The sequence below is a fragment of the Saccopteryx leptura genome, chromosome 4 (assembly GCF_036850995.1).
Source record: "Saccopteryx leptura isolate mSacLep1 chromosome 4, mSacLep1_pri_phased_curated, whole genome shotgun sequence".
NCBI classification, from domain to species: domain Eukaryota; kingdom Metazoa; phylum Chordata; class Mammalia; order Chiroptera; family Emballonuridae; genus Saccopteryx; species Saccopteryx leptura.
The window spans coordinates 179,434,720-179,454,293 of NC_089506.1; positions in this window are offsets into that span (position 1 = coordinate 179,434,720).

The following is a 19,574-nucleotide window of genomic DNA, read 5'->3' on the forward strand; positions in this document are numbered from 1 at the left end:
GATAAGGTACCAAAGAACTCTAAAACTTAGTATTGGCAACGCCATTTTAAAGAGGAAAAGTCAGGCTTCTTGTCCCCTCTTTTCTGTGGAGAATGGAGGGAGAAGAATGCAGGAGCTTCCCAGCTTACAAGGACAACTAGGTCATCTAGTCATAGTTTAACTAGAGTTCTCTAGAAGGACTGAGGCCACTACTTGCTAGACAGCAAAGAGGATAAAACTTATCTGACAACTTCCTCTTCCCCATCCTTAAGATCCTTTAGGAGACAATATTTACATATATTAATTATGAATTCCTACACTCTGACTCACCCTACCCTCCTGGAGTCCTGAAAGTGACATATAACTCTAGACAAAGGGATCATGAGACCACTCCCCTTGTTTGAAAAACCTGCATTCTGTAACATTTTATATGCTTTCTAATAATCATCCCTTTTGAAATTCTTTATATGTATAAAAACCTGTAAACTAAACAAGCGGGGACTAGCTTATTAGGTTTCCCAACACTTTTAGCAAAGGTATTTTCATTTGGCCTCTCTTCGTATCCTAAGCTAAACATTTTGTAGCGACGGGGATGGGGGTAGACACTAGACGATTTGGGAATGTCTTTGCCTGGTATGTAAAACAATGATCACTACTTTGTTATCTCGTGGTGTAGGAATGCTTTTTCCTTTTAATAGATCCTATAGATAGATGTTGTAAGCTTGTTAGTAACTGACTATTGTACCATGCTCCCTCCTTACCCACCCCAATCAGTACTTGATTTTGTATAAAAGAAGGTCTAGAATGGTAAGAGGGCCTACATGATTTGGGATCATGCCCCGTGTAGCTAGCCAGCTAATTAATAAATTCCTCAAAAATTCAATTGGACTTGATGTCTCTATATAACCCGTAGATTAAGGTATAGTACTTTACAACAGTAGCTTGTCTTTTCATTTTGTTGATTTTTTTTTTAATGTGAAGAAACTTTTTGATGTATTCTCACTTGTCATTACTGGTTTTTATATTAATACTTTTGATATCATAACCTCAAAATGACTTCTAAAATAGGTATCAAGGAGCTCTTTTCTGTTTTCTATTAAGAATTTTACTGTTTCAGATTTTATAGTTGTCCTTAATACAGTTAATTTTTGTGAGGAGTGTCATAAGGAATTTGTTTTCATTCCTTTGATTGTTATTATCCAGTTTTCTCAAAACCTTTTATTGAAGAGATTGTGCTGTTCCCATTGAGTATTATAAAGCCAGTATCCAGGGCCAGCATCACACCTGCCCAGCCCATGCAGGTTTGCATTGGATTTGGACAGTCAGTAAAGAAACAAAGGAGCCAAGAACTGGTGGGCCATCATCTTTAATCCTAACTTGCACTCAGCGGGCAAGTAAAAACACACACTGGGCTCCAAAACCCACTCATTCAGTGCTCACAAAGCTACTGACTTATCCAAGTTTTCCTAGAATCAAAGGTTTCTAGCTCACCAGACTTATTCACCTCTGTTCCCCATCTCCTTCCTTCTCCCTGCACAAATCTGCACAAACTGGCTTTTCCTTCAGCACTCCACCATCTTGGCTGCTTCTCCTGTTCTCCTCCATGTGGCCTTCCTCTGCTCTCCTTTTCTGCTCTCTCCTCTAATGCTAATCTCAGGAACTGAGAGAGAGCAAACTCCTGGTCTGCCCCACTTTATAGTGCAGAAATCAAAACCTTTAATCCAATATACATAATAGGAAAGTCTCTGATACAAAGTCCACCCCACATCAAAAAGGGTGGGAAAGGCTTAGTCCTAAAACCAAGCCTGCTTGCCCACAGCCCACCCCCAACACACATTAATATAATTACGCCCATTCCAAGCATAAGTGCAACTAATATCATCACCTGGGAGACGGGCTTCCACATGGGCAGCGCCATATTTATCAAAGTGAACAGAATATATTTTATCTGCCCAACAAGTATTATTGGTTTTTTTGTTAAATATTAGTTTATTTTATATGCTAAGGTTTATTACTGGCCTCTCCATTGATCTATGTGTCAATTTTTTTCAGTAACATTTTGTTTTGATTACTATAGCTTTGTATATATTTCAAAATCAGGAAGTGTGATTTTTCTAAGGTAGTTGGTTCCTTACTATTTTTCAGGTTTGATTTGTGTAATCAGGAGTTTTTAAGGTTCCACATGAATTTAGAATGCTGTTTCTATCAGTGTAAAACATATCATTGGAATTTGGACTGGGAATGCATTAAATCTATAGATAGACAGCTTTGAGTTGTATGGGTAACTTGAATATTAATAGTTCTAATTTATGAACACAGGATATATTTATATTTGTGTCTCCTTTCATTTCTTTCACCAAATTATTTTAGTTTTTATTGTACAGAACTTTCATCTCTTTGATTTAATTTGTTCTTAGAAATTTTATTTTTTAGGATGCTCTCAAATTTAGACTATTCCTCTGGGGTTTTTTTTTAGATATGTTGTTAGTGTACGGAAACACAACTGACTTCTCTATATTGATTGTATACCTTGCACCTTTACTTAATTTTTTATTTGTTTTAATGGTTTTTAGGTGGAATCTTTGAGATTTTCTATATATAGAATCATAGCTTCAAACATCTTTCCAATTTGAATGCCTTTTATCTCTTTTTCCTGCCTGATTAATCTGGTTAAGAACATCCAGTGCTATGTTGAATAGAAATAGTGCTATGTTAAATAGAAATAGTCCCTGATTTTAAAGGAAAAGCTTTTAACCATTTATAGTTAAGTACAATGTTAGCTGTGGCTTATTATATATGGCCTTTATTATGTTGAGATATTTTCCTTTTATTCCCAATTTGTTTAGCATTTTTATAATTTTTTTTTCTATTTTTCTGAAGCTGGAAACGGGGAGAGACAGTCAGACTCCCGCATGCGCCTGACCAGGATCTACCCTGGCACGCCCACCAGGGGGCGTCGCTCTGTTGTGACCAGAGCTACTCTAGCACCTGGGGCAGAGGCCAAGGAGCCTCCCCAGTGCCCGGGCCATCTTTGCTCCAATGGAGCCTCGGCTGCGGGAGGGGAAGAGAGAGACGGAGAGGAAGGAGAGGGGGAGGGGTGGAGAAGCAGATGGGCACCTCTCCTGTGTGCCCTGGCCGGGAATCGAACCCGGGACTTATGCACACCAGGCCGACGCTCTACCACTGAGCCAACCGGCCAGGGCCAGCATTTTTATAATTTAAAAAATGTTTTGTCAGATGTGGGTTAGGGTGAGATAAAGGATAAAGGAACATGTGATATGAAAGTAGTTCAAAATTAGCATCTTTTAAGTTACGAATGTGCTTGAAGATAAAATGTTTAGAGATACTTCATATTAGAAGACATATAAATGGACAATAAGCATAGAAAATGATGTTCATAATCAATCATTACTAATCTCAGAAATAAAAGTAAAACTACAGTAGTGCATCATTGGAATAGCTAAAATTGAAAACATTGATAATGTCAAGTATTGACCTTAATATGACTGATGATGGGACTGTAAATGTATAAACATTTTGGAAAAGCATTGGCTGTTTTTGTAAAAGTATATATAACACATAATGCAGCCATTCATTGTATTTAACCTACAAGTGCCTAAGTATTTAACCAAAAAAACTATAATCATATGTCTATCCAAAGACTTGAGCATAAATATTCCTAGCAGCTTTATTTACATTACAGTAGCTTAAAACTAAAGAATATACAAATTTTCATCAGCATGTGAATAAAAAATGTTTATTATATTTGTCCAATGGAATACTACTTTTACCAATGAAAGGAAAGAACTACTAATATATTCAGCAAAATGGATGAATCTTAAAATCATCATGCTATGGAAAAGAGGCCAGACACACACAAGTTGTTCATGATTCCAGGAATACAAAATGCAACATGACCTACAATGAGAAAAAGCAAATCAATATTAATTGTGGGAAGATAAAGGGAAGCATGGGCTTTGGAAATCTTTCGATGTGATAGAAATTCTGTATTTGAGTGTGCCGATGGTTTCATAAGTGGTGTATATAACTCATTAAATTTATAAAGATATTGTACATAAATTCTTCCACAAAGGTGATAATAAACAAAGTAAGATCTGGTTCATATATATTTAAATGATGGAGAATATGGCAAGACATGCATAAATCTGTTCCTCTCCTCAATCCTATAAGAAACTAGAGTTCGTAGACCCCTTTGAATTGGTTGAGGGGTCTTGTGGCTGGTTTCTTTATAACAGATGTGGATAGCATTGATTGAGGTCTCACTGATTTAGACTTTTTCTAAAAATCTAGAGGGTTTTCATATCAGTACCCAGGTCCTAAACCTGTACTCTTTGCCTTTAGTTTGAACTCACCTCTCCAAGTACATTATCTCCAACATTTTCTTCATGAATGCCCAGACACTTCTCAGGAAGTTTCCTTTTTATTTGCAGGAAGAATTCTCTCTCCAGAATAAACTCAAATTTTACTTGTATCTCTCTGTTTAAAATATTTGGTCTGAGACAGAATTTGAGGGCTCTGGTACCATACAAGTGACAATGCAGAACAGTCCAGGGGACTGCAGATGTGGCTTCTAGGTCTTTATGTAAAACTTCATTTGTTGTTATTTTTAAGTTTCTGATCTGGCTAGATTAAAACACACAAATAGCTTCTGACTAGATTTATTGAAATGGGAGGAATAGGAAATTTAAATCCATTCTGAGGAAAGAAACAGGAAATATTATCTTCAATAACATGGCACTTTTCTTTTTAGCCTGTGGATTTAATTATTGTTTGGATGGACTTAGGTGTCATACCTACAGCACCCTGGTACATCCTAAAATTAAAAAAAGGAATTATTTTCCATTGTTTATCTCCTTATTGTGTCATATGATCAGAAGTGACCATTAATTGCTTTTTCCTATCACATTTAGTGATGGTGGAATAAAATGGTGGCCACTCTTTTAGTTATAGAATAAAACAAATAAAAAAGGCAGATGCCAAAGGTCATATAAAAATATTATATAAAAATCCCATATACCATGAAAATTAATATTCTGAATATTTACTCCAAACCCTAATAACCAACATTTTTTGAGTTTTTACTATGTGGTAGAAACTACTGTACATAAGTTACATGCCATGCAACATTCCAAAACAAGTCTATGAGGTAGATAGGATTTTTTTAAGTGAGAGGAAGGGACACAGAGAGGCAGACTCCAGCATGCGCCCTGACCTGTATCCACCCATCAACCCCCTGTCTGGGGGTAATGCTCAAGTACTGAGCTATTTTAGCTCCTGAGGCTGACTCAGACCAATGGACCAACAGAGCTATCCTCAGTACCTGGGGTCACGCTCAAATCTATTGAACCAGTGGCTGCAGGAAGGGAAAAGAGAGAGAAAGGAAAGAGGTACGGGGAGAGAAGCAGATGGTCGCTTCTCATATTTGCCCTGATTAGGAATTGAACTCAGGACGTCCATACACCAGGCCAACACTCTATCCCACTGAGGCACCAGTCAGAGCTGACAGATATAATTTTAACTCATGTTTTAGAGTAAACTAAAGCACAGAAATTTTAAAAATTGTCTAAGTCCCCAAACTATGGAGATCCATGAGTAAAAATTATTCCAAAAGTAATTTTAATTAAGCTGTCTAAATGAATGCCCTACCCTCCATAATAGATACATAGGTACAGAAGAGGTCTTTGTTTACTTTTATAATTTTTTATTTGAAAATGGAAAAGAAAACAGTATAATATTAGCATAAACCCAGACTAAGTCAGATAACTCCACTTTCTAAGGGAAATGATGACCATCAGCCAGCCATCAACCACACAATAATTATTGGCATTTTTTCTCTTGTCAAATGCGGAGGTTGAGTGTAGAGTGGCACTGGTTGAAATTCTCAGAAATCACTACCATGGATTTCCTGGATTTGGGAGAATGTGAATAGAACAATTGACACTGGATCTTTCTACCTGCATCATCAACTTGAAACATTTGCCATAACTATAAAAATGAAAGAAAAAGATTGCATTTTCTGCTACCATGAAGACATTTTATGAAAGAAAAGGAGAGGACATGCATAGAATGGAGTAGTTGCCTCACTGTGTTCAATCTTCCTTACTTTCCCAGGGGAACCTCCTTCTTTAAGTTCCTGTTGCTTAATTAGTCCCTTATGGAAAAGTTCACATAAACTATCGTACTTTGTGTGGTTTCTCAGCTCAGTGGCAGTCAGGTGCTGGTCCGTGGTCTGTAAACAACGTAGAGAGTATGTCTCAGGTCACCAGATTTCTCTCAGGCCTTGGGAAGCAATTCAGCTACATCAGTACTGATGCCACTGACATATTCCTTCCAGATCTTTAATTTGTGTGCAAGTAAATCATATTTTAAAGTATTATTAGAAGTGAATGATTTCATATGATGATTGTTATTCTTGTCAGAAAAGTTTTTTAAAAGATACCACATGAATGAAACTCTTTAAGGGAAATCAGTGTTGTTTCTGGGTCTGTCTCATAATAAAATGTCAAAAGAAAGAAGATAAGGAAACAAATTGCTTAAGGTGGTATATTTGGCATGATAGAAATTTTATCTATACAAATAGATCAAATTGGATCTTAAAATTCTGATTTAATTTGTGCTGGCTTCCCTGTCTAGAAGCTGACTAATGTAGACTCTAATATCCAATGGCCTTTAAAAAGGATGACACAAAGCTTCCTTCCTACTTTGTCTCTCTAAGTTCTGATCAATAATTTTCCTTTAAAAACAAATCTCTCAGCCTGACTTTATGTTATGTTAGCCCAATTTGAAAATAAAAGGTGGAGGGGGACTTCAGTCAAGAAATACTACAGTGACTTATTTCTCCTGATACTGAGTATACTGGGAATAACTAAAAATTATTATTATTTTTCTGAATAGGCTATCATCGCATATGGAAACAAAGAAAGTATCTTCATTATTTAAAATTATATCAGCCTGCATATAAAATATAAGTTGGGCAGGTCATCCTATATTCTCTAAATTTATATTGACTTCTTAAAAAGTAAAATAATAATTAAAAATATAATGGGACTTGGTAGATCATTTGTAAATTGGATTCTATATGTCTGCCAAATATGGATACCTCCTTAATTGTGCCTTAGTGCAGAAAACATGATTTCTAATACTGATCAGTTTTGTGAGTTCATTAGACTATAAGATAGCACCAAATATATACAAGTCTATTGACATAGATGAAGATTTTTTCTTTTTTCTTTTTTCATTGATTTTGAGAGAGAGAAGGAAGGGGGAGAGAAACAGAGAGAGAGAGAGAGAGAGAGAGAGAGAAGCATCAATTTGTTGTTCCATTTAGTTGTTTAATTTAGTTGTGCACTTATTGATCGCTGCTTATTCGAGCCCTGATGGGGATCAAACCTATGTCCTTGGTGGGCTGGGTTGATGCTTTATCCACTTAGCAACCCAGCCAGGGCCACATATGAAAACTGTGTGTGTGTGTGTGTGTATGTGTGTGTGTGTGTGTATTTTTATGAAGTGAGAAGCAGGGAAGCAAAGAGACAGACTCCAGCATGCACCTGACTGGGATCCACATGGCATACACACTAGGGGGCAATGCTCTGCCTATCAGAGGCATTGCTCCATTGTAACTGAAGCTATTCTAACACCTGAGGTGGAGGACATGGAGCCATCCTCAGTGCCCAAGCCAACTTTTGCTCCAATGGAGCCTTGGCTGTGGGAGGGGAAGATAGAGATAGAGAGAAAGGAGAGGGGGAAGGATAGAGAAGCAGATGGGTGCTTCTGTGTGCCCTGGCTGGGAATTGAACCTGGGACTTTCACATGCCTGGTTGACATTCTACTGCTGAGCCAACTGGCCAGGGCTGAAGACTTTTAAGAGAAAAAAATAATCCCTATTTTTCAATGAAACAAAGGAACTTTATTATACTTAATTGTCCTAAAACTATACTTTGTTGTAACAGAGCAAAGTTAAATAGATTCAGCATAAATAACGTCTTTATGACTAGGAATGTTTTAAGTAGAAATTATTTTCATTGAAATTCTTAAACATGTTTTGAAAAGAATTTGTTGTTCTTGAAATGTGTTGTTTTCTTTTTTAGTTTCAATACTATATAGGATTTTGGATAGTATGAAGTCAAAAGAGGGAAAACCTTATTTTCCCTATTTATATATAGAGAGAGTTTGACATTTTTCTCACACAAAGATCATTGTTTTTAGGTCCTCTGTATCATCATTGGGAAAATATAATGTTGAAAACTATATTGAGAAAAGTTTAAATTCTCCAAATATAGTCATTATAACAACAAAAGAAAGAACATTATTTTCATTTGTATACCTGTGAGATAAATTTTTATTGAGTGATATATATATATATATATCTTTTTTGAAACACCAAGCAAAATAGTGTGGGTCTTTTCACTTTGATGTGATTTAAAGCTTTTATATATAGGTGCCTTGGATAAATAGAGATAATATTTATCTTTAAAATAGACTCTATATTTGGTCTCCATTCATATAATTTATAGATGTATGTATATTTCTTTTTTTTATTTTATTAGAATGAAGACCAATGGACATTGAATATGCAGGAGCAAAATAGAAGAAAAAGGGGAAATGGTATAAGGAGAAACTACTGGAAAATTCCCTAGAACGTAACTGAGTCACCAAACATACTTTGAGGTATGATGACTGGAACATGTCATTTTTTTGTGCTAAATAATTAATTACAAACATATTGGTTTAAATGTATTAAATGTGTTACGAGTAAAAACTAACAGAAAATACATGCCATGCAAATATGTGAAGAGCAGGCAACGATTACCAGATCCTGCAATGTTGAGTGGGTCCAATGCTGTGATTTCTCAGAGTAAGAAACAAGATCAGAGAAAAGCTCTGATAATCATCTGTACCTTCATCCGAACATATATTAGTTAAATAGTTTCATGGTGTTTATTAAGATAACCCCTTATGCTTCTTACCTTCTCTTTGAATGACTGTATTAGTTAACAAAGTTACACAGATCGCAAGGTTTAACAACAGAAATTTATTTCCTCAGAATTTTGGAGGCTAGATGTGCAAAATCAAGTTGTTGGGACATGGGTTTCCTCTGAGGCCTCTCTACTGGACATCTCCCTGTGTCTTCCCATGGTCTTCTCTGTGTACATAGCTGTGACCTAGTTTCCTCTTCTTATAAAGACCCCATTCATATTGGATGAAGGCCCATCCTAATGACCTCATTTTAACTTATCTCTTTAAAGACCCTATCCCAACATACAGTCACATTCTGAGCTGTACTGGGTGTTAGAACTTCAAAAATTGAATATGGGAGCACTCCACTCAGCTTGTAATAATGACCTGTGCCTTTTCCATGGAGATGGCTTTTACACTCCAATTCGAACCAGGATGACAAACCTTCATGAGTTCCACTGACCTTGACACATATTCCGTCAATTATGATGCTTTCTCACCTCTGATTCAGGGTCAAATTGAACCACTTAGGGCCATTCCTCTGTTGTTTCCAGATGGCTGTATGAGGAGTGTGTGGATTTCATTCCCCCAGTGATAATAATGACACTCCAAAAATGCAAATGCAGAGTTCCCAGTGTAGCTGTTCTCTGCTGGAGGCAAGGGCATCTCCTGTAAGAGAAAATAAAACTAGCATGCTGATGTGAGCAGGGATGAGTGGCAGAGAGACTCCTGACAGCCTTCCAGTTCCTGAAGACGGCCCACCGTTGCTTTCTTGTGTTTTCGTTCTCGGACAGTGATTTTCAACCTTTTTCATCTCATGACACATATAAATTAGTTACTAAAATTCTATGGCACACCCAAAAAACACCAGTTTTTGCTGATCTGAGGGGAAAATAGGTATAAGTTTGATTCATTCACACCAGATGACCATTGTTGTATTGGCTGTTGTCATTTTTTATTTGACAATCTAAAGGAAAAGAGGTCTATTAGGTCTATTAGTGTCCCTGACTAAATAGTCAAGTGTTGCATATTTTAAAGACTGCAACACACCAGTATGTCGGGGCACACAGGTTGGGAAAATCACTGTTCTGGGAGCTAATGAATTGTGTTTGTTTATTGGCTTGTTTTGACTGAATTAATACATAATGTGAAATATCCATTAATAAGTATTCAAAATACATAAACCTGTTGGTCTTAACCTTTCCTTCTTTCCAGTATATCGAAAGCATATATTGTACTTAATAATAATTTCTCACACTGGAAAGAAAAATAGGGAGTAGTCAATGATGGCATCTGTGACCCGAACAACTTGGGAGACATGGTTTCCAGATGCTCCTAATTTTCTTTTTTTAGATTTTATTTATTCATTTTAGAGAAAGGAGAGAGAGAGAAGGGCAGGGGAGGAGCAGAAAGCATCAACTCCCATCTGTGCCTTGACTGGGCAAGCCCAGAGTTTTGAACCAGTGACCTCAGAGTTTCAGGTTGATGGTTTATCTATTGTGCCACCACAGGTCAGGCTGCTCCTGATTTTTAATTGTACCTGCTTAGAAAGACTGTCCTATCATATGTTTGCTTTGAGAACTATTTATTCAAAGTGAGTAGATTTGAGGCAGAAAATATTATTTATACACCACAGTCACAATACACAAAATAATTTAATCAGGGAACCAATAGATTGAAGAAATGAAATAACATTATCAGACAATAAAGCCCCTCTGGCCCTGGCCAGGTTGCTGAGTGGATAAAGTGTTGACTCAGGCATCTGGTCATGTACAAGAAGCAATCAATTAGAGCACAACTAAATGGAACAACTAATTCAAACAAGTTGATCTCTCTCTCTCTCTCTCTCTTCATCTCCTTCCCTCCCCCTCTCCTTCCCTTTCATTCTCCCTTCCTCTGTCTCTCAAATCAATGGAAAATTTAAAGAAAAGAAAATCATTTTGAAAACCATGAAATTTTTCTCTCAAATATTATTTCCAGCCTGACCAGGCGGTGGCGCAGTGGATAGAGCGCTGGACTGGGATGCAGAGGACCCAGGTTCAAGACCCCGAGGTCGCCAGCTTGAGTGCGGGCTCATCTGGTTTGAGCAAAAGCCCACCAGCTTGAACCCAAGGTCACTGGCTCCAGCAAGAGGTTACTCGGTCTGCTAAAGGCCCGCAGTCAAGGCACATATGAGAAAGCAATCAATGAACAACTAAGATGTTGCAACACACAACAAAAAACGAATGATTGATGCTTCTCATCTCTCCGTTCCTGTCTGTCTGTCCCTGTCTATCCCTCTCTCTGACTCACTGTCTCTGTAAAATATAAATAAATAAATAAAGTTAAAAAAATATTATTTCCAGTTAATACATATATATACATATATATATAATTTTAACTTAGAGGCTGTTCTTTTCTACTGTGATTTCTTTACCTAGTAGAATGAAAAACAAGAAGGTTAGATTTGTTAAATATGCTTCAAACTTGGTCCTGCCACAAATATGGTATTATCTCTATAATTGAATATACTATACTAAGAAATGTCACATATACATAATTCTCAATCACTTTTTTCAAAGATGAAAAACCCAGTGAAATAATAATTGTACACAAATTATATCAAATTTAATTATATGCATTATTTAATTCAGACATCAATTCAAAATAATTCCTGGATATTGATCATCTTAGAAGTTTTAAGTTACTCATCCTAACACTAAGGAACATATGTAACTTGGATTCTGTGTTTATAGGAATTCTATTGCAAAAATGTACTAAATGTTTGTCTGAGTATACCTATAAGAGCCAAATAGAAAGAGTAGAGAAGTTGCCCATAGGCACAGTATATAATATAAGAGGGACCCATGATATAAGACTATTTCCTTATTAGGAAAATTTGAAAAATATAAAGTATCTTAGTAATACTGGTAATAGCTTGCTTAGATATAAAGTAATGCTTTATAAAATAGTTAAGCTTTTTGCTAAAACCATATACAAAGGGGTTATAGTAAGCTTTTTGGGCCAGGAATATACAGCATACATTAAAATATCAATAATATTTGTCAAAGGATATTAGATGGGAAGATAGCAGGGGTAGTGGTGGCATAATTTTCTAATGTCCCCAAATCTCCACATTAACTTGAAAACAAAGTTTTTTAAAAAAAGGAAAAAGTAAATTATTATGAGACTGATAGCAAAGATATGTCAAGAACATGGAGTAACATGTTTAAGAGATAAAAGAAATTGTGTCCCAAGGTTTTTATTTGCAGAAAACTGATAAAGTATGAAGGTTACAGGTAAACTGTTATCCTTGATCATAACCATTCACCCTGGTCTGCCTTGAGCAAGAATCCTATTAGGACAAGTTAAATAGAATCTCATCTTAATCTTGATGTTTTCTCTTATCACTTTTCTATCCACTGACTCTGTTCTGTGTGTATAAATCCCTATTTTCCTTTTGTATTAGGAGTTGAGCCCATTCTCTCTTCCTTATTGCAAAATGCTATTGCAATAGTCCCTTGAATAAAGTTTTCCTTACTGTCTTTAACAAGCATAGAATAATTTACCTTTAATAATATTACTCATTTTAATATTAACTTTAGAAAAGGAAAACCACTTACAAATTCATCAGCACCCATCTATATTTTGTAACTTTTATAACTTTTCAACTATTATCACAGTGCTGGTCACAGTGAGAAGGATGATAATATTTCATCTTATTTTCATTTTAGGATTAAATATTGAATGCTCGCATTCATCTCCTCTCAAAAAATTCCTTCGGTACGATTGGAATGTGTTTGACATCAAAGGTTATTCCCAGATCAAGAACAAAAGAAGAAGACTGAATTATGCTCAACCTTAAGTAAAGATTCACCTGTCCTGGTACAATATACAGAGAAAGGAAAAACATATGTGATACTTGCTGAAGATGGTAAATTGACTTTGTTCAGAATTATCACTATAGGTATAGGGACCAAAGCTATGGGATTTTGCAGTGGGAGAGATTGCGTTTACTTCCAAATATAGCATGAGCAAGTGGGAGTTTATAGCCAAAGTAACTATAACTTAATAAATAATTTTTTGAGAATTAAAAAACACTTGGCCAAAATTGCTGATATGGCTGGTATGGAAACTTAAGGAAATAGAAATAAAAAATAATTATTCTAAGTAATTCTTAGGGCAAAGAAAGAGTTATAAGTGATACTATAAGTAAACCAGCATCATTATTACAATTCAAATCTGTGGAATATGCAAAGTGACTCTGACCAAAGAAGCACATATAGAGTTGAATCATTTCTAAGAAAAAATATCACTGCAAATAAATTTGGGGGAAGGTGAGATAAGATAAGTAGGTAGTGATCTGCATTTCCTTACTTAAAGTCACGTATTGACTTTTTTTGGCCTCCTTAGGACTATATCTGTCATCTTGATTTCACATCAAGAAGAAAGACAGAAATGTCTGTGGCCCAGCAACAAACACAAGGAAAATTCCTTATTTGTGGATGAAAGTTAAGGAAGCAAACAAGTGGTAAGTACTTTATACTTTATTTTTTAATATAATATTTTCTATATACTAATTTGAAAATAGTAAGTTTATATTTTAGTAATAATAACCCAGAATAGGCTTCAAACAGAAAATACCAACAACATGGAAAAAGTTAAAAGCTGGTAAAAAAAAAAAAAAAGTTCCTTGCCCCCACACAACAGTAGAGCCACTTGATGGTATATGATGTCAGCATTTCGGGATGGACCCCAGATTGGTGCTAAGGGACCATACAACTTTAGGTATGTTCCTCATTTACTTGGTAAGAACATAAAGTTTTGTAGAAATGAATTGATGCTCAGTTATATATTGTTACATAACAAATCATCCAAGACTCAAATGTTTTTTAAATGATCATTTTATTTTGTGAATTAGAAATTTATAAAGGTCTTATGTGGGAGCTTCTTTTCTGATCCACACAGTACCTGTTAGAGCTGGGACGAGATAGGTGGAAAAGTAAAAAGTTTACATAAACTAGACTTTATGAACATCGATAAAAAGTTCTAAAAAAAAACTTATACATGTAACCATACATATTTGAAATTACAGATGACAAATTAATACATTTTATCTCAGAAATGTAATAAGGATTACCTTAATCTTTAAATCTGTATTAATATCTCCTGACCAGATGGCGGCACAGTGGATAGAGTGTGGGACTGGGATGTGGAGGACCCAGGTTCAAGACCCTGAGGTCACCAGCTTGAGCGTGGGCTCATCTGGTTTGAGCAAAGCTCACCAGCTTGGACCCAAGGTCACTGGTTTGAGCAAGGGGTTACTCGGTCTGCTGTAGCCCCACGGTCAAGGCACATATGAGAAAGCAATAAATAAACAACTAAGGTGTCGCAATAAAAAAACTGATGATCGATGCTTCTCATCTCTCTCTGTTCTTGTCTGTCTGTCTGTCCCTATCTATCCCTCTCTCTGTCTCTGTAAAAAAAATTTTTTTTAATCTGTATTAATATCATTCACAATAGAAGAGCAAGGTGGAAACATTTATATGTTTATTCTTGATTGATGGTTAAAGAGAATTCAATAACATCATTCCTAATGACAAAAATTATTAGTAATTTAATAATGAAGAGTTGTTTCCTTACATAATACAGGATATTTAACTGAAAGCCAAATTAAACAATACAGAGCAAGTTTATATATATAAACTTTAGAGTTATGAACAAGGATGCTTAACATCACCACTGTGATTTATTGCTTCTAGAGGTTTTGGTAAATTCCTTCAACTTCATCTACTCTCTCCTTCAGTCCTGTGACCTACCAGGTTTTTGAATATGCCAGCCTTGCTCTTTCAAACCTCCATGGTTAATTTGTAATTATCTTTTCTGCTTCTTCTGACTAGTGACTTCCAAATCCTATTTTACCCTCAGCACAAGTATATCCCTTCTGTAAACTTTTTCTTGACTTTCTCAGAGTTGGTAAATGTATTCTCTCTGACCCTTTTCTGTATTGCTTTTGAAATCAAATTGTAATTATGTTTTAATGTCAGTTTTTTCCCATCAGAATAAGTGCTCTTTGAGAGCAAGGACAGAACATTAATCATCGTACATCTGAGACCTAACCAGTTATTGGTGAATTGTAGAACTTAAATGGAGGCTTTTAAAACTATAAATAAATTCACAACGTTTACATTTTGCTTTTAAGAGAGCTCAATATTTTTCTTGTCAAAATCTTGATATGTTTCTCTCTAAAATTACATGGCATATTCTTCATTTACATCAATTATGATTCTGATAGTTCAGATGTATCATAAGATTGCATATTATCTACTAGGTGGTAATGGTAATATTGTTGTCATTCTCCTGGAAATCAGTAATTATTTTTGTTAGACCATCTATTACTTCATATGCTGGTTACTTTATATTAGCATTGCAAATGATTTGCATAAACCCAATTGGAAAGATGATGAAAGTTATCTCTAAGAGCCCCACATAGAGAAAATACTGTGTACACAGAAAGATACATGGTTCAAGAGGTGTGCAAAATTGGTTTGACAGAATGTCTTAGATAAATAGGTAGATAGAATTGTATAATATATATACATAGAATAAATAGTTTACATACACTATATGTTGTATATATAGTAAAATATATATAGTTTATATTTTATATAATGCTATATATTTAAATATTTTATATGTAGTATATATGCTTTACAATACAAAATTTTAATATACCTCTATGTGCATGTGTGCATATATGAATATATATATATATTTATTCAACTTGAAGTAAAACTAATTTATTTCAAGTCCTAGTATAATTTTACATAGGCTCTTTTTTTGGTTTCTTCAAATTATGGTAGTGAACAGTTAGTAATATCATTTTGGTAGGGTGGATATCTGAAGGTCAGTAATCTCAAATGTTGGAAATGAGGAAATAAATATATAGATAAGATCAAATCCGGCTTGATAGGCTCCTGAGAAAGCCTACAGAATGGGTGAGCACAGCACAGAAAAGGAACTAATGAGGACTACGTGGACCTGACCTCAATTTTTGCCCACATGAGATGATCTGATCACAGCACTGCCCCCGGGGGTGGCCACGGCCTCACATCTGATGCTTTGGTGGCTGCCTGCCTTTTTCTTTTACAGCCCCTCTGCAGTCGCAGTCCACTGCAAGCAAGCTTAGTCGTTCACTAGTCATTTGAGCATGTTGCTTTAATTCTCATACAGCCTTGGACATTAGTATATACATTAATAATTTTGACATCCTTCAGAAACTTCCCTCAAATTTTCACCAAAGCGTACATTCAGTTAAATGGTTTTCTCATTACACATGCGCAACTCTCACACTGATGTCTTCTTTTTTTTCTTCTCTTTTTGAACAAAATTACCATATTTCCCCATGTATAAGATGCTCCCATGTATAAGACACACCTTAATTTTGGGGGCTGAAATTTGAAAAAAGATGTATTACATAAAGTTATTGAACTCAAGTTTTGTTCATCATAAAATTCATACTCCTCATCATTGTCAAAGCTCCCATCCATTAGCTTGTCCTCACTGTGTCTGATGATGAATCACTGTCTGCATATATTGCCTCATCCTTAGTTCTATCTATGGCATTTGATATGGCACAATCACTGTATAAGACACACCCAGTTTTTAGACCCCCAATTTTTCAAAAAACGGTGCATCTTATACATGGAGAAATATGGTATCTATTTTGCATCACTCCTGAGGAACGTGTGGTTAAGGACAATTGCTTTTAGAAAAACATATAGTTAAAGTAGGCAAGACGTGATATATTAGGCCCCTGTAACCATAATTTGCCGAGTGCATCCGTGAAAATGTGACAGATTTCAACATTTCTCCTTACTGTGAACACGTAGAAGGAAAAGAAAGAGAAGTGGATTAGAAGCTGTGGAACAGAAAGCATTTGAACAGTTCATGTCCTCTTACAAAGCAGAAGTATAAAGTTCAGTATCTAAAAAATAAAGAATAGCTCTCTCTTGTAACATGATCATGCTTGAGTCTTTCATGGAAAAAAAAAAGTAAAAGAAAAACACTAAAAGAGGGTGACCAAAATTCCAAGAGTGCAGGGACAGAGTTTTTCAGAAAATAAGCCATTACAACTATACATTTTCTTTTCTACTTCAAAAATAGAAAAAAAATATATCCTGTATCTTCTACATCCACGCCTGTATCCTATTGAGATATGCCGGATCACCTTTCCTGGTTGTTTGTTTGTTTTGTTTTGTCTACAATGGGGAAATACAGATGCTTGGATGCCTCAAGGTAAGCCTCTGTTTTATTTAGACAAGAAGTCAAGTTTCCATAAGGTATAAAACTGGGGAACAAAAATGCTTCCTTGCTGGAAATGAGAAAAATCAATAAAATAGAATGGAATAAAAATTAAGAAATGGTTGATCCACAATAAATAAACTCAAAATTTTTTTAGTAGCTAACTAGAAATATTTTCCAAACTGAAAAAGAATGTATGTAGAAGTCTACTCTCTCGCACACAAAAAGCAAGTGACTGATTAATATTAAGAACTTGACTCATCAAACTGAATACATGTTATCTTTTCCATAAATTTGCATAAAAATGAAGACAGACACAACGCTAAAGAAATGTGGTATTTCCTCTTTTAAGTGAGGATTCAAGAATTGTGCCTTGAAACATAATTTTATTACATGAGATAAATTCTGGTCAGCTCAGTTTACAGAGCGCTGGAGAGCATTGCCCTCACCCTGACAATAAGGAAAAGCCATCGAACCTGCAAAGGCCTGATTTTCAGTGAACTCTTTGTTGAGGCAGTACAGAACAAACAACTAATCCGAAAGTGAAAGATAAGTTGCTTCAGAAAGAAACAGTACCCGAGCACGGCTCACCCGTGGTGGAGCAAAGAGGACAACATGGCTGCAGTACAGGTGGGAAAGCCTCAGCTGAAACTTAACAAATTATTAGAGACTTAATGTGGGCTAACAGAAGAGTATATCATGCTTGAATCTCTTGAAGCTCCTTGATAGCAGAGATAAAAGGGGGTGTTGCACCCAGTTATAGGATGTGATCCTTACTGGGTATTCAGTTAAAAGGTTGGGCCCTGACCAGTTGGCTCAGTGGTAGAGCATCGGCCCAGTGTGTGGATGTCCGGGTTCAATTCCCAGCCAGAGCACACAGGAGAAGCACCCATCTGCTTTTCCACCCTTCCCCCTCTCCTTTCTCTCTGTCTCTCTCTTTCCCTCCCACAGCCAAGTCTCCCTTGGAGCAAAGGTGGCCTGGGCGCTGAGGATGGCTCCATGGCCTTGCCTCAGGCACTAGAATGACTTCGTTTGCAACAGAGCAATGCTCTAGATGGGCAGAACATCACCCCCTAGTGGGCTTGCCAGGTGGATCCTGGTCAGGCACATGCAGAAGTCTACTTCTCTGCCTCCCTGCTTCTCACTTTGGAAAAATACAAAAAAAAAAAAAATTGAAGACAGTAACTTAAGAAAGCTTCCCAGGGTATACAGGCCCAGGAGAGAGGACCGGCACCAGTGGGTGACATCCTGAAGCCCTTCCTTGACCCTGAGGGCACCTAGTCTACCCAGGGCACAGGGGAAGGCCTCTAGCAGCAGGAGGGTGAGGAACCTCTTCCCTTGAGATATTTCCCCTAGAGTTCTCCTGTGTTTATTATGGGGATTGTTGTGCCACAGAGTTTTTGTCAGTGTTCCTGTTCCACCTCTGGCTGTAGGCCATCCAGATTCACCTGGATATCAGAGGGTAATTCTCTCTAATTTGTTCCCCTCACCAGTGTTCTTGCTTTTTATCTAGTATTCCCAGCCTAGTGGGAGGAGGTCATGAAGACAGAGAGCACAGCCAGGGTCTTAATTGCCTAGGTCCGGGGTAAGGGACTTTTTTCAGCCATCTGCCCTTTCCCCACAGTGGTGCTTCTGATGGTCAGGGCCCAAGATGAAGGAGGGAAGGGAGTTAGTATCCTGGGAGAAGAATGTTCTTAGAAAGAGGGACCAGTCAATCAACATAGGACATAAGGCCAGAACTTGTCTGTCATATTCAAGGCACATCAAAGAGGCCAGTGTGGCTAGAATAGAATAAGTGATGTGGCGAGTAATAAGAGATGAATCAGAGAGGTAACTGCAGCTATATCATAGGAGACCTTGGATATCACCATAGGGTCTTTGACATTGACTCTGATTGAAAAGAGAAGTATTGAAGAATTTCAAACAGAGAAGGGACTTGTTCTGACTTTTGTTTGAAAATAATTATCCTGGCTGCTAAAGGAAGGTCAAATCAGGATTGGTTAAGAGGTTAGCATTATAATTAGAAAAGCTTGGCAGTTGGTGTCTGCTCAGAACAGGGTGGTGGCAGTGGAGGTAATGGATATATTTTGAACATAAAACCAGCATGATATTCTAATGCATATCAGATGTGTGTATAGATATGATATAATGTATTTATAGAATTACTCAAATAACACATATCTGTAAACAAAAGAACTAATCAATAAGACAATTATTTTTAAATAAAAAAAAACAATAATGTTAGTAGGGAAAAAGAGTAAGAAATTATTTTTTTTAATTTTTTAAAAATTGATTTTATGGAGGAGAGAGAGAGAAAAAGAGAAGGTGAGGGGGGG